Below are 12439 nucleotides of genomic sequence, written 5' to 3'. Positions count from 1 at the left end.
ATGCTAGGATGATGCTGGGATGCAGGGGGAATGCTGGGCTTGCATCCTCTAGTCCTGTTACTGCAGACACATCAATGCAGCATCTGTGTATTATAAAGGGGACCAATGTCTGGGACCAACCCGAATGGAAACCCAAAGAACCAGTGCTGCACCCTCCTGGCAGTTCATCCTCCTCATGCGCCATGCAGTCTTCTCAATGATGTTCCCACAGCTCTCACAGCCTCCAGGTCACCACGCTGGTTAGAGAATCACTGTTTTCCCTAGGGTTCTATTGCTGTGAAGAGACACCATGAGCAAGGCAGCTCCCATAAAGGAAAACATTTAGTTGGCGCTGGCTTACTGTGTCAGAGGTTTAGTCCATTATCATTATGGTGGGAAGCATGGCAGCATGCAGGCAGACATGGTGCTGGAAGAGCCCAGTTCTACATTGTGATCTTCAGGCAACAGAAGGGGACTGTGTCCCACACTGGGCAGAGCTTGAGCGCTGGATAAAAGCCACCACCACGATGATATACTTCCTCCAACAAGGCTACACCTCCTAATACTGCCACTCCTTATGGGCCAAGCATGAGTTTGTGGTGGGCATACCTATTCAAACCACCACATTCCATTCCCTGGCCCCCATAGGCTTGTAGCCATAACATGACGCAAGCTGTATTTAGTCCAACTTCAAAGCTCCCCATAGTCTATAACAGTCTCAAACTTGTTTAAAAGTTCAAAGTTCAAAGTCTCTTCTGAGACTCATGCTATTTCTTAACTGTAAAATAAATTAATAATAATAATAATAATAATAATAATCAGATCACATACTTCCAACATACAGTTGCACAGGATGTACATTACCATTCCAAAATGGAGGAAAGGCAGGATAGTAGGGGGAATACTGGACCAATCAGCATCTCCATGTCTAATGTCAAAATGCTCTTCAGATCTCCAACTCCATTCAGCTTTGTTGACTGCACCACACTTCTCTCTCTTGGGCTGGAGAGAGGAGCAGGCTGCAAATGTTCTCGAGACCAGTGGCCTGGGAGGAAAGTCCAGAGGTAGGGCTTCTGGGAGGCTCCAACCTGGGAGCCCACTGACAAGGTGAAGGGGAGGGCTCAAGGGTGAGCTACAAGGAATGATTCTTGTGCATCTTACATGGGAACAGGCCAGAAAACAAACTAAACACTGTCCGCGCGATTGCGGCCCTCCAGAGTCCCAGCACAAACTCCCAGGGTATCTGGGAGCAACTCCATTGAGGGCCGCCTCACGTGTGCAAATTAATGTTTCCTTTTTAATGAACTCTTACCCTGCCTAGTTTTGTCAGATTGGATCAAATTACCTGGGCTAATTAAAATGATGAAGCCGAATTAGGGTTAGGACCATAATTACTTTCCTCATTATCAGGCCGCACCGTCAGAGGCTCTCTGCGTGTCTTTCAAAAGCAAGCAATCTGACAGTACAGATTAGAGTCTTCTGGCACAAGCCATCAGCCAAATGGATCCATGCAGCACTTTCTTTGAAGATAATTGCTCAATGAAATGAGAGGTCAGTGCCAGACACCCTTTTCTACTCCAAGAGCAGACTTTTTTTTGACATTAACACAGCAGGACCTCATAGGTCATGGGGCAGGCCACCACGCTGTGTGAGAGAGGAGGGAAGGGTGTCCTGCCTGTCATGGAGGGCTTTATGTCTGGTGTTCAGTGACTGAGTGAATAAACAATTTAACCATGGACGCATTTCTAAACACAAAATCAAAGATCTGTTCCCATGCCTGTATTCCTATAGAAAAAGTTTGGGCCTCTTTTTTATTGTTGTTCTAAATTTCCTGAAACTCTGTGGTGTATTTAAAGACACTGGATCCCTGTAGATGAAACCTTCCCAAGACTGTCTCGAATTAGAATAGAAAAGGCTGTAACTGGATGGACGGCCTCTCTGAAACTGCTGACATGGGAACCGGTTCAAGGTCTATTCCTGTCTCTCTGCATGAGAGAACAAATGGTCTTTTGCTGTGAGAGGCACACAGCGACACTGCTGTTCCCAGTATGAAGGGTCACCACCGCATTGGAGAAGGTCCTTTTCTGGCACTTGCGGCATTTCAAATCCTTCACCTCAGGCCTGAGGGTGACAGCTGGGTATGTGGAGTCCCAGTAGCTGTATGCAACCTTAGCACTGCCTCCCCAAAACACACACACACACACACACACACACACACACACACACACACACACACACATACCCCACACACAGTATACTGGAACTTTGTCACAGGGAGAGACCATATTTCCCCCTCATTGCAAGCAAGCCTGGGAAATTGCATTCTAGAGACAATGAGCCAACTGAGGAGAACATCTGGAAGCTGGTGAGGCAGCGCCTCCCTTTTGTGAGCAAACACTGAGGGGGTGTGGTCTAGGAGGAAGGCTCCCACCCCAGCCCCCACCCTGGCCTGCAGCCTGTGTTTTAATGACAGAGCAGCAGGATTTCGTATGCTGATTTAATTTGTAAAATTGGTCTGCAGGATGCTTGCTAAGGAGCACACAGAGGGAAGGCCCAGATAATCCTGTGTTAGGGCTTTGCTGCCCCTCCTCCTGTTCCTCCCATCTCTAGGTGACAGAGCTGCTCTGACAGCCTTGGCCTCTGGCCTTTCCCTAAACAGCCCGATTGCGTTTCTTTCCTCATATTGTAAAATGAAAGATTTCAAATCTATGGACAATAAAGCCATGAGTGTTGTTGGCGCTTTTTCTCCTGGCTTGATAAGTGGTCATTTTGCCATCTTTGTACCATCTGCTTTTAAACAAGACACTACTAATCCCCCTCTCTAATCTTTATTGATCCTGCCTCTTGCTCTTACATTGAACATCATTGACATCCACTCCCACGTCTAGATCCCTGAGGTGATCACAGATACCTTCCTAAGGAGGGTGTTACACATCTGGTAACAACGGCAGCAGCAGCATTGGTTTTAAAACTGTACATTTTGTCATACAACTACATGTTGCAATTTGCATTTTTTGTTTACCTGTGTGTGTGTTTGTGTAGTATAGGCAAGTGTATGTGGTATATGCATGTCAATTGGTATGTGTGTATATACAGTGTATGCATGCATGTGATGTGTGGATGTGAGTATCTGTACTGTGTATGCATGTGTACATGTGATGCATGAATGTATATGTTCATGCCCTTGAGGTAGACTTGCCTATGCATGCATGTGTGGAGGCCAGAGGTCTACATAGAGTGTTCCTATGGGCCTTCTCTCCTGATTTGGTTACTGTTGCTTAGGAGCTGGTTTAAAATTTCAACATTTAGGGACTTGGGAGATGGCTTAGTAGTTAAAACCACATACTGGTCTTGCAAAGAACCTGAGTTCAAATCCCAGCACCCACTTCGGGCAGCTTTTTATTATACACACACACACACACACACACACACACACACAACACATCATAATTAAACATAAATAAAGAAAAACTTTCTTAAGAAAATTTCAACGTTTAGCGTGTTCTCTCCTTTCCACAGCATAGTAGGTGTGTCGAGCACAGAGGTCTCAGGTATGTCCAGTGACAAAGCCAGTTCACAGCTCCCTTGTGGAGAGAAACAAACACCAACACTGAAGAGAAGAAAGAAGCCCATGCTGATGGCTCTGTGTGTAGTAGGTAGAAGGCCCCTGAGGACTGTGGAGTTGGGATAGTGTCCCTGGGGACTAGAGGGCCTGTGGGGAACACGTCCACGAGGAATGCTCAGTGTGAATAAACGTGGTGCATGGTCACGGTGAGTCGCCAGGTCCCGTGTTAAATTCCATTTGTCAGAAACATAAAATTGCCCTCTTAGAAAACATAATTAATTTGATTGATTTTGTTTCCGGGAAAATGGAACTTTTGCCTAGAGGCCTTGCAGCACTATGAAATAATGACAAAATAAAACAGCAACGTGTAACAAAGATGGAGGGGCGGGGACAGCCCCACGGCGTGAACTGTGGCCTGGGTTGGAATGCTCTGTCTTTTTACGTTACTGGTTGAAAGATCCGTGCTTTCTGGCGTGTCAATAAGTTCGCTGTAGTCGTGGGAACCGGAAGTGGGACTCGGAAGTGGGACTGAGTAGATAAAGGAGCGAGCTAGTGAAGTGAGTGAGCCGCTGTGGCCTGCACTCATACCACACACTCCTCTGTGCCTGGTACACTCCCAGCTTCCTCCTGAGGTGTCCTCTGTCCACAGCCAGGGCTCAGAAATTTCTTATTGTTAGGTCTTCTTTGTTCTCCTCTTACTCTGCTTCCTGGCCCTGATCACTGGATTCGGGTTTACAGAGTTCCGGTGTCTTTTAGGTATGGGTAATACTAAATTGTGGCTTTATGTTGTTCTACTTCAATGACAAGTTGGGTTATGGCTCCCCCTTCTCTAGCCCCTAGCCTGCTTGTTACAGGTTTCCTCCAAAGTCTCTGACCTAAGTCAGGCAGACTACTTGACTATGGGACAGAGAAAGGAGAGCAAGGCAAGACAAAATGGTGGACTACTCAAAACTGGGATTATCGATCCTCATCTCCTACTCTTTTTGGTTTTAGTTTACTCTAAAACTTCTTTTTTTATTTTAAATTTATCTTTTTTAATTTAATTTTATTTCATTTATTTATTTTTTATTTTCTATATTCTTTGTTTACCTTCCAAATGATTTACCCTTTCCCAGTTCCCCCCTCCCCATAAGTCCCATAACCCTTCTTCCCTTGGCCCATTCCCCAATCAACCCCTCCCACTTCTCTGTCCTGGTACTCCCCTCCATTGCTGCATCAAGCCTTTCCAGAATCAGGGCCCCCTCCTTCCTTCTTCTTGGGAATCATTTGATATGTGAGTAGTGTCTTAGGTATTCAGAGCTTCTGAAGCTCTGAAACTCTAAAACTTCTGATAAAGTATGAATCTTATCTCAAGATTTGTAAAACTATTATGCAAACGTCCTGTACTTCAAGTCTTCTAAGCCTCTGGCTTCTGCTACTGTATTAATACTGGATCCTCACAGGGACTCCCCTCGGATAGCCTGTGGTTACCCTGTGTCATGGAGAGCCTGTAGCTCTGGATCTGTAGGACCTGCTGCTTCATTTGCTCCAGCAGTTCATCGGTTGGATAGATCTTGGGGTGGACCAACTCAAAGTCCTGGATCTGGGCCTGAGAGGCATCTGAGCCCGCCAGCCCAGCAGCTGTCACACTCTTTGGGTCAACTAACCAGCAATCCCTGAACACAGGGCCAGTTCTACCCTGCTGCTCAAGTGAGGTGCAGTGTCTGCTTTTCTGAGTGTTGCAGCCAGTGAGAGACATGACCAGTTCCCTCACTCTCCTGACCCCTGGGCAAGGTCTCCTGTCTTTCATAGGTGGTGAGGGATGAGGGAGGGGGAAGCATCTCTCCCTCATTTGTGCCACTGCACAGCAGACAAGATGCAGGGCTAGTTTCTCTGCACTCACACCCTCGGGGCCAGCTCACCTGCTCTACTGTGCTGCCCAGGTAAAGAGCAGGGCCCACTCTCTACTGAGTGCTGAGGGCCAGCTCTCCTGCTCTCAGTATCTCAGGGCGAAGCTTCCTGCCCAGCTGCAGGTGGTGAGGGGCGAGGGTGGGAGAGGGCATCTGTGCCTCACCTATGCTGTCACATGGCAGACAAGTTGTGGAGGCAGATATCCCACACTCACACCCTTAGCGCACCTCACCCTCCACATTGCCATCAGGCCTACTGTGTTGCCCAGGTGAGGTACAGCCTGCTCTCCCGATGCAGAGGACAGGCAAGGCCAGTTCTTCTCATGATCCCGTGGGGGTCAGCTCCCCCGCCTGCCACAGGCCTGAGGGCCTGAAATGTATCTGAGCTGGTCAGTCGCTGGCTCTCCCTCTCTCATGTCTTCAGGGCTGGCTCACCAGAGGTCTCTGCAACTGGGAACAGCTTTACCCTGCTGTCCAGGCAAGGTACAAGACTCACTCTCCCAAATATTGCTTCTGGTGAGGGAGGGACAGGGCCAGTAGCTCTCCCCCTGCCGCAGATGGTGAGGAACAAGGGAGTGGAGGAGGATGTCTTTCCTCAGGCCAGCTCTCCTGTGCTCATGCCCTCAGGCCTGGTTCCCCTGTGACTCTCACATCCAGAGCTACCTAGGACCATATCTGGGTCCATAGCCCTGCAGCATCAGGGGCTTGTGTTGATGTTTGTGGCCCATGTTCCCAACACAAGCCAAGTTGATGTTCCTGGATATTGCTGGTGCCTGGGGTCATGACAATGTTCAAGGGCTATGCAATGTGGGCCCCACCCCTCACCAGCCCTAGCACTCCATGGGCAGGGCACTTCTTCTGGGGAATACAGTCAAGCAGACTCTGTTTTTTTTGGGGGGGGGGGTTGCAGCAGATTATAAATGAGCCAACTCTGCTCCTTGCTGGGGCTGTGCTGGAGAGCTGGCCTGGAAGGTGTGAGCATGGGAGAGCTGGTCAACTCAGGGACCAACCAGGCTCCAGGATCCAAGGATTTGAGTTGGCCCATCCTAACATTACCACATCTAAGAACTGCTGGTGCTTGAAGGAGCTGGTCCTGCAGAACTAAAGCTGGAGGATCTCCATGACACAGGGCAATAAACAGGAGATCTGAGAGGAGTGCCAGTGAGGATACAGTATTGATAGTATAAGAGAAGCCAGAGGCCTCAAACCAGACCAACAGCTCATTGCGATGAATACAGCAAGTAAAACTGTTTGGATAGATGGGTATGCTGAGTGACACACCACGACACACCGCAGCTTTCATGGAGAGATGCATTTTTGTTTTTGGTTTTTTTTTTGTTGTTGTTGTTCTTGTTGTTTGGTTTTTGTGCTTTTCCTTTGTGGGGGAGGTAGAAACGGCAGAGGGCGTGCGTGGAGGGACGAGGAGAAGGGCAGAGGGTGTGTGTGGGGGGACGAGGAGATGAATGGGACTGGAGAGAATGATGTGAAATTCACAAAGAAACAATATAAGGTTTTCAAAAAAAGAAAGAGAAAGAGGATAAAGGAAAAGTAGAAAAAATTTAAAATATGGGGAAGGAAATAAGAAACTAAGGAGTTAGGTATGAGCTATGAGCTATAAGCACCCAAAACTGAGATATTCCTATCTTATGATGTAACAAGACAATGCCCTAAGCAGTGTGGCCAGACAGAGCCTTTGGAACATTTCTCCTTCCCCACGTGCAGTTGTGCACAGAAACGGCCTTGTAAGCGTATATCTGGTTTTGTTGTCTTTGCTAACCCTGCTAAACTTTAACTTAGATAAACTGAGTCATACAAGAAACTGTGATTTTCTATAATGATACAGCATAAGCAGATTTAAAATTAAGATTCATAGTCTCTCTAGGGGTTTCATTTGTGATTTGAAGTTTTATTTTGATACTAAATGATCTTCAAGAATTGTACATTTTTAAGACTATAGTTAGGACATGTAGATTAATAGTCAGTCAGTCACCTTATAAATGGCCAAATTATTTGACATACTCAAAACTTTGCTTGTAGTCATGCTAAGGACAGATGTAGCAACATCAACAGGGCTAAACTTTATTTAACATTCTGTATGTGTTTTAAGCCTAAAACAAGCATCTAAAGACAAGTAAAGTTTATTTAAAGTCAACTTCATTAGTCATTAGGGAAATGCAAATCAAAACAACCCTGAGATTTCACCTTACACCAGTCAGAATGGCTAAGATTAAAAATTCAGGAGACAGAGGTGTTGGAGAGGATGTGGAGAAAGAGGAACACTCCTCCACTGCTGGTGGGGTTGCAAATTGGTACAACCACTCTGGAAATCAGTCTGGCGGTTCCTCTGAAAACTGGGCACCTCACTTCCAGAAGATCCTGCTATACCATTTCTGGGCATATACCCAGAGGATTCCCCACCATGTAATAAGGATACATGCTCTACTATGTTCATAGCAGCCCTATTTATAATTGCCAGATGCTGGAAAGAACCCAGGTATCCCTCAACAGAAGAGTGGATGCAAAAAATGTGGTATATCTACACAATGGAGTACTATTCAGCCATTAGAAACAATGAATTCATGAAATTCTTAAGCAAATGGATGGAGCTAGAGAACATCATACTAAGTGAGGTAACCCAGACTCAAAAGGTGAATCATGGTATGCACTCACTAATAAGTGGATATTAACTTAGAAAACTGGAATACCCAAAACATAATCCACACATCAAATGAGGTACAAGAAGAAAGGAAGAGTGGCCCCTGGTTCTGGAAAGACTCAGTGAAGCAGTATTCGGCAAAACCAGAACAGGGAAGTGGGAAGGGGTGGGTGGGAAAATAGGGGGAGGGAAGGGGACTGATGGGACTTTCGGGGAGTGGGGGTCCAGAAAAGGGGAAATCATTTGAAATGTAAATAAATATATCAATAAATTAAAAAAAAAGTCAGATGTACTTAGTAGATAGACTTCAAAAACTTTTCAGAGATCTGTTGAATACAGCATTTAAAGTGCTTAGTGAAAAAAGCTTCCAATGTTAGAAAAAAACTGCCAGCTTCTAGAGGCAGCCCTCAAGTCTCCTCTAAGGATGGCCTTCCCTGGACTGTGGTAATGCTAACCAAGAGGCCCGAGGCCACGCCCTCCTCCGGCCCCCCTCTGAGACTGTGGACACTTGAGACAATAGGGACACTTGAGACAATAGGAACACTTGAGAATTGACTGCCCCTTTTTGCCTTGAGTCAAAATCTCTCAAGTCCCTCACCTGTAGGAAAATGTCTCGGATTTTTGGTTCTGGCAGCTGAAGGCAGATGCTTTCCCATGTGACCACTGGGGCCACTCTGTCTCCCTGGAAGATGCTAAGGAGGAGCCTAGGGTAACCTTCCAGGTTGCTGGTAAGTCTCTGTCATCTTATTGATACACTGGCCATTTGGTTTATATTTCCTGCTTAAATCTATCCTTCTCAGATCTCAGATGATGTTGATTACTAACTATAGCTTCATCAGTTTAGCAGTAGCTGCCTGGTCAATGCATTTTATATATGAAAAATCAGGCCTTGAATTTTCTAGAGCTATTAGTGTTAGTATTTCTTTTAGGGTACACCCAACAGTTACCTAGCAACAGACAGGCTTACTATAAAAGGCCTGTTTGCCCCACCCCTCTCTCTGTCCTTTCTCTACCTGTCTTTCCTCCCTGTCCCACCTCCTCTCCCTATTTTCTCCACCCTTCTCCTCTCTCTGTTTCCCAACATGTTCCTGGGTGGTCTCTTTCCTTCTTTTTCCTCTCTCTTTCTCTCCCTCTCTGTCCACTTTCTTTCCCACACCCTCCTTCTCATGCCCCAAATAAACATTTTATATTTGACCTGCTATGTGGCTGGTACCTGGAACCTGGGTGTGTGTGTGTGTGTGTGTGTGTGTGTGTGTGTGTGTGTGACTTGGCATGGGCCCACTGAGGCACCCTCTCCCAGTGCATCATGCCACCACATTACAAACATGTTAGGTTTCATTTTAATAAAGGAACCTCACAAAACAGATTTCCATGTAACTTATACTATTCCTCTATTTAAAAGAACTTGCTTTATAATGAACATTCTCAGTAATCAACCATTTGTATCTCATGGTAAATGATTGAATGGGAAAAAAGGTTTGAGACTTATTTAAGTTATAAGGGTTTGAAAAAATAATTTAAAAATAAAACCTTAAAGACAATGTATGATTTTAAGACTTCAAAGGTTTAAACTCTTAATTATTATCATATTAATCAATGAAGCTCTGATAAGTTATTAATGTGACTCTGGTAAAGCACTAGCTACTAATATAGTCACAAGTTCACATTTTACAATTTATTTTGGTTGTGTTATGAGTATAGGCTAAAAGGTGCATATATATATATATGCACATACATACATAGACACATACACACATAAACACATACATATATAATTTTTGGGTTTCAAAGCTTTCACTACGGTCTGAAAGAATAGGTCTACTGATTTTTTTCTACAATGTGGATTTCTTTACAGATTATAAATAGTAAAATGATAATGTATCTAAAACATTTATCTCATTTTGCAAACATTAAATTAATATAAGCTTTAGAGAATTGAATTGGATTCACCATTCACAGTTCAAATGAACTCCAGCTAAGTACTCCTGTCAATCAACAGCCTAAGCTTCCAATGCTAATTAGCAAGCTGGAAGTTCTAAATGCAAGATTTTCCTTTAAGTTCCTAACTTTAATTCCTGCTTCTAGTGTATATCTGCCCCAGTAGGTTTCCTCTTAGCTGACAGACACCATCCCTGAATCAGCTGTGGACTACAGACCACACCAAATTGCTGTGAGCCCTGGACTTGCTAAAAGCTGATGTAAACCTATTCAGCCAATGCGACTGGTCTCTTCAGCTGGGTCAGCAAACCATCTGCTTCTGATGAATAGCACCCCTCCCCCACTGCCTGAGCCCATGTCTTGGCTTTTGACTAGCAATTCAGCTTTTGTGGGTGCTGTCGACATTCTAATCTCACTGAGAAGCATTTACAGAAGAGAGTACATAACCCTTATCCTCAACAAAAGGCTGTAACGTTAGGTCTAAAGGAACTGGGGCCATCTCTCTGGAAGGGATCACGCCTTCCCATCTTGCCCACCTGTTTGCCACCCATCTGCTGTCAAGGTAAATAGCAACCACACCTCATTACATTATTTCCAAGTCAGGCCCATCATAAGGGATGATGACCCAGCCACAGTAAAATAGACTATCACCCAGGCTTTAGCAGACCCTCTAAATATAAGACTGACATGGGTTATAGACTAATAATGCTTTTTCTGACTACATTCCCTCCTGTTCTTTCATGGGGTATATGTCTAGATCCCATAAATGAAAACTTGCCATAAATGCCTCACAGTTCCTGGCCACCATTTTGTGGGTGTTCCTTCCTTCACCTACAGTTGTAATTGTTTGGTTCTCATGTGATGTGGATTAGATCCCTGCTTAGCTCTTTGGCATATTCATCAAAAGCCCCCAAATTTTGTATCATAGTATCCTCATTTCTGCAGACATGTGTATCTGATGGTTCAGTAAGGATTTACACCTGTCTTGGCAAATCTTTTCAGCCCCCCCCCCCAAGCAGAGAAAAATGGGCAGTTATTCCCCTCCTAGTAAGTTTAGAATTAACAGATACAGCAATGGCTAATGTCAACTACAGACACTTAGAATTTCAAATAACCCAGGATTTATTTTTCTTAGAAAAGTCTACTGCAAAATTAGAAGAATAAGTTGACTCATCAGTGGAGTAGTCTTACAACAAGGTAGGGCTCTCAATCTGCTTTATGCAGAAGGAGGAGATCGCTGTATGGCCTTGGGGAAAACTTGCTTCTAGGCAAACCACTCTGAAGTTGTCAGGGATAATCGGCCTGAATTTGGAAAATGCCTCAAAGAGAGAGAAAAGACCCTGGGAGGAGGGAATAAATGGCACCTGATTTCTTTTTTTGGGTTCTTCCTGGTCAGTACTTCTGCTGTCAGCTGTTGTAGGGCCTTTGGCTCTCCTGGTCCTGCTGATTATTGTCAGCTTCTGAATCATTAATATCTCCTAAACCAGTTATATAAATTCCCACCCAGGAGCAGTTAAGATGATGGAAATGAAGTCTCCATCTGAACAGTTACCCACCACAGAGTCAAGGATTTGGCTCAGCGTATAACTCAAGGTTAGGTTTAAAGGTTTAAAATCTCTGTACTAAAAAGAAAAGTAAATAAACAAGCAAATAAATAACGTTAAACTGGACCCCCAAGTGTTAAGAACTGTTAAGGGCTAAATTTCTTATGTGGTTTTTGCTTCTGCAAACAATGTTGTTTAGCACAAGAGGTCAAAGAAGAAAGTCTAACTTTGCGTTCTTTGCCTTTATACACTCTTGACTGAGGCTGCGAGGGACTGCATTCAGAGTCAGAGTTCAGTGTAGACCTGGAGTCAATTATATGAGTAAAAGCCTCTTCTTGTCAAAATGTATTAATGGTCAGACTGGTGAATCTCTGAAGAACCGAAGACTCATAACATTAGCAAGAATCCACAGGGCAGGTGGGGCAGAAGCACTTCTAGCTAATAGGTTTCTTTTCCACATACATAAGAAGCCAATTCAGTCCAAATCAAAAGTATAAAGGCGGGGTTTATTGAGATGCAGCTCTCTGGTTAGTTCTCTGATCTTATAGTTGGAGGTCAATGGAGTTGCATGGCCAGGTTAAAGCAAGTGGGTTTTATAGGTCTTGGGCATGGGGTGATGTTGTGTAAGCTAAGATCTGAGATTGTACTTACATATGGTAAAATAGCTGAGCCCCAGTGCGGGCAATCATGGGTCAGTTGCCGGAAATGTGAAGATGAGGAGAGATAGCATGTTTTCTCCTTGTGGACAGATTTGGGGGTGGGGGGGAGAGCAAACAGGGTTTTCACAGCTTGTGCAGGAGATGAGCAGGGGACCCAACCAAACACTAACCTGTGTTGGACCAGTTGTGCTCTGCAGATTTATAGGGGA

This window comes from Apodemus sylvaticus, chromosome 4 (genome assembly GCF_947179515.1).
Source record: "Apodemus sylvaticus chromosome 4, mApoSyl1.1, whole genome shotgun sequence".
Classification (NCBI taxonomy): Eukaryota; Metazoa; Chordata; class Mammalia; order Rodentia; family Muridae; genus Apodemus; species Apodemus sylvaticus.
The sequence above is the reverse complement of the archived record's forward strand: the minus strand, read 5'-3'. Positions refer to the sequence as shown.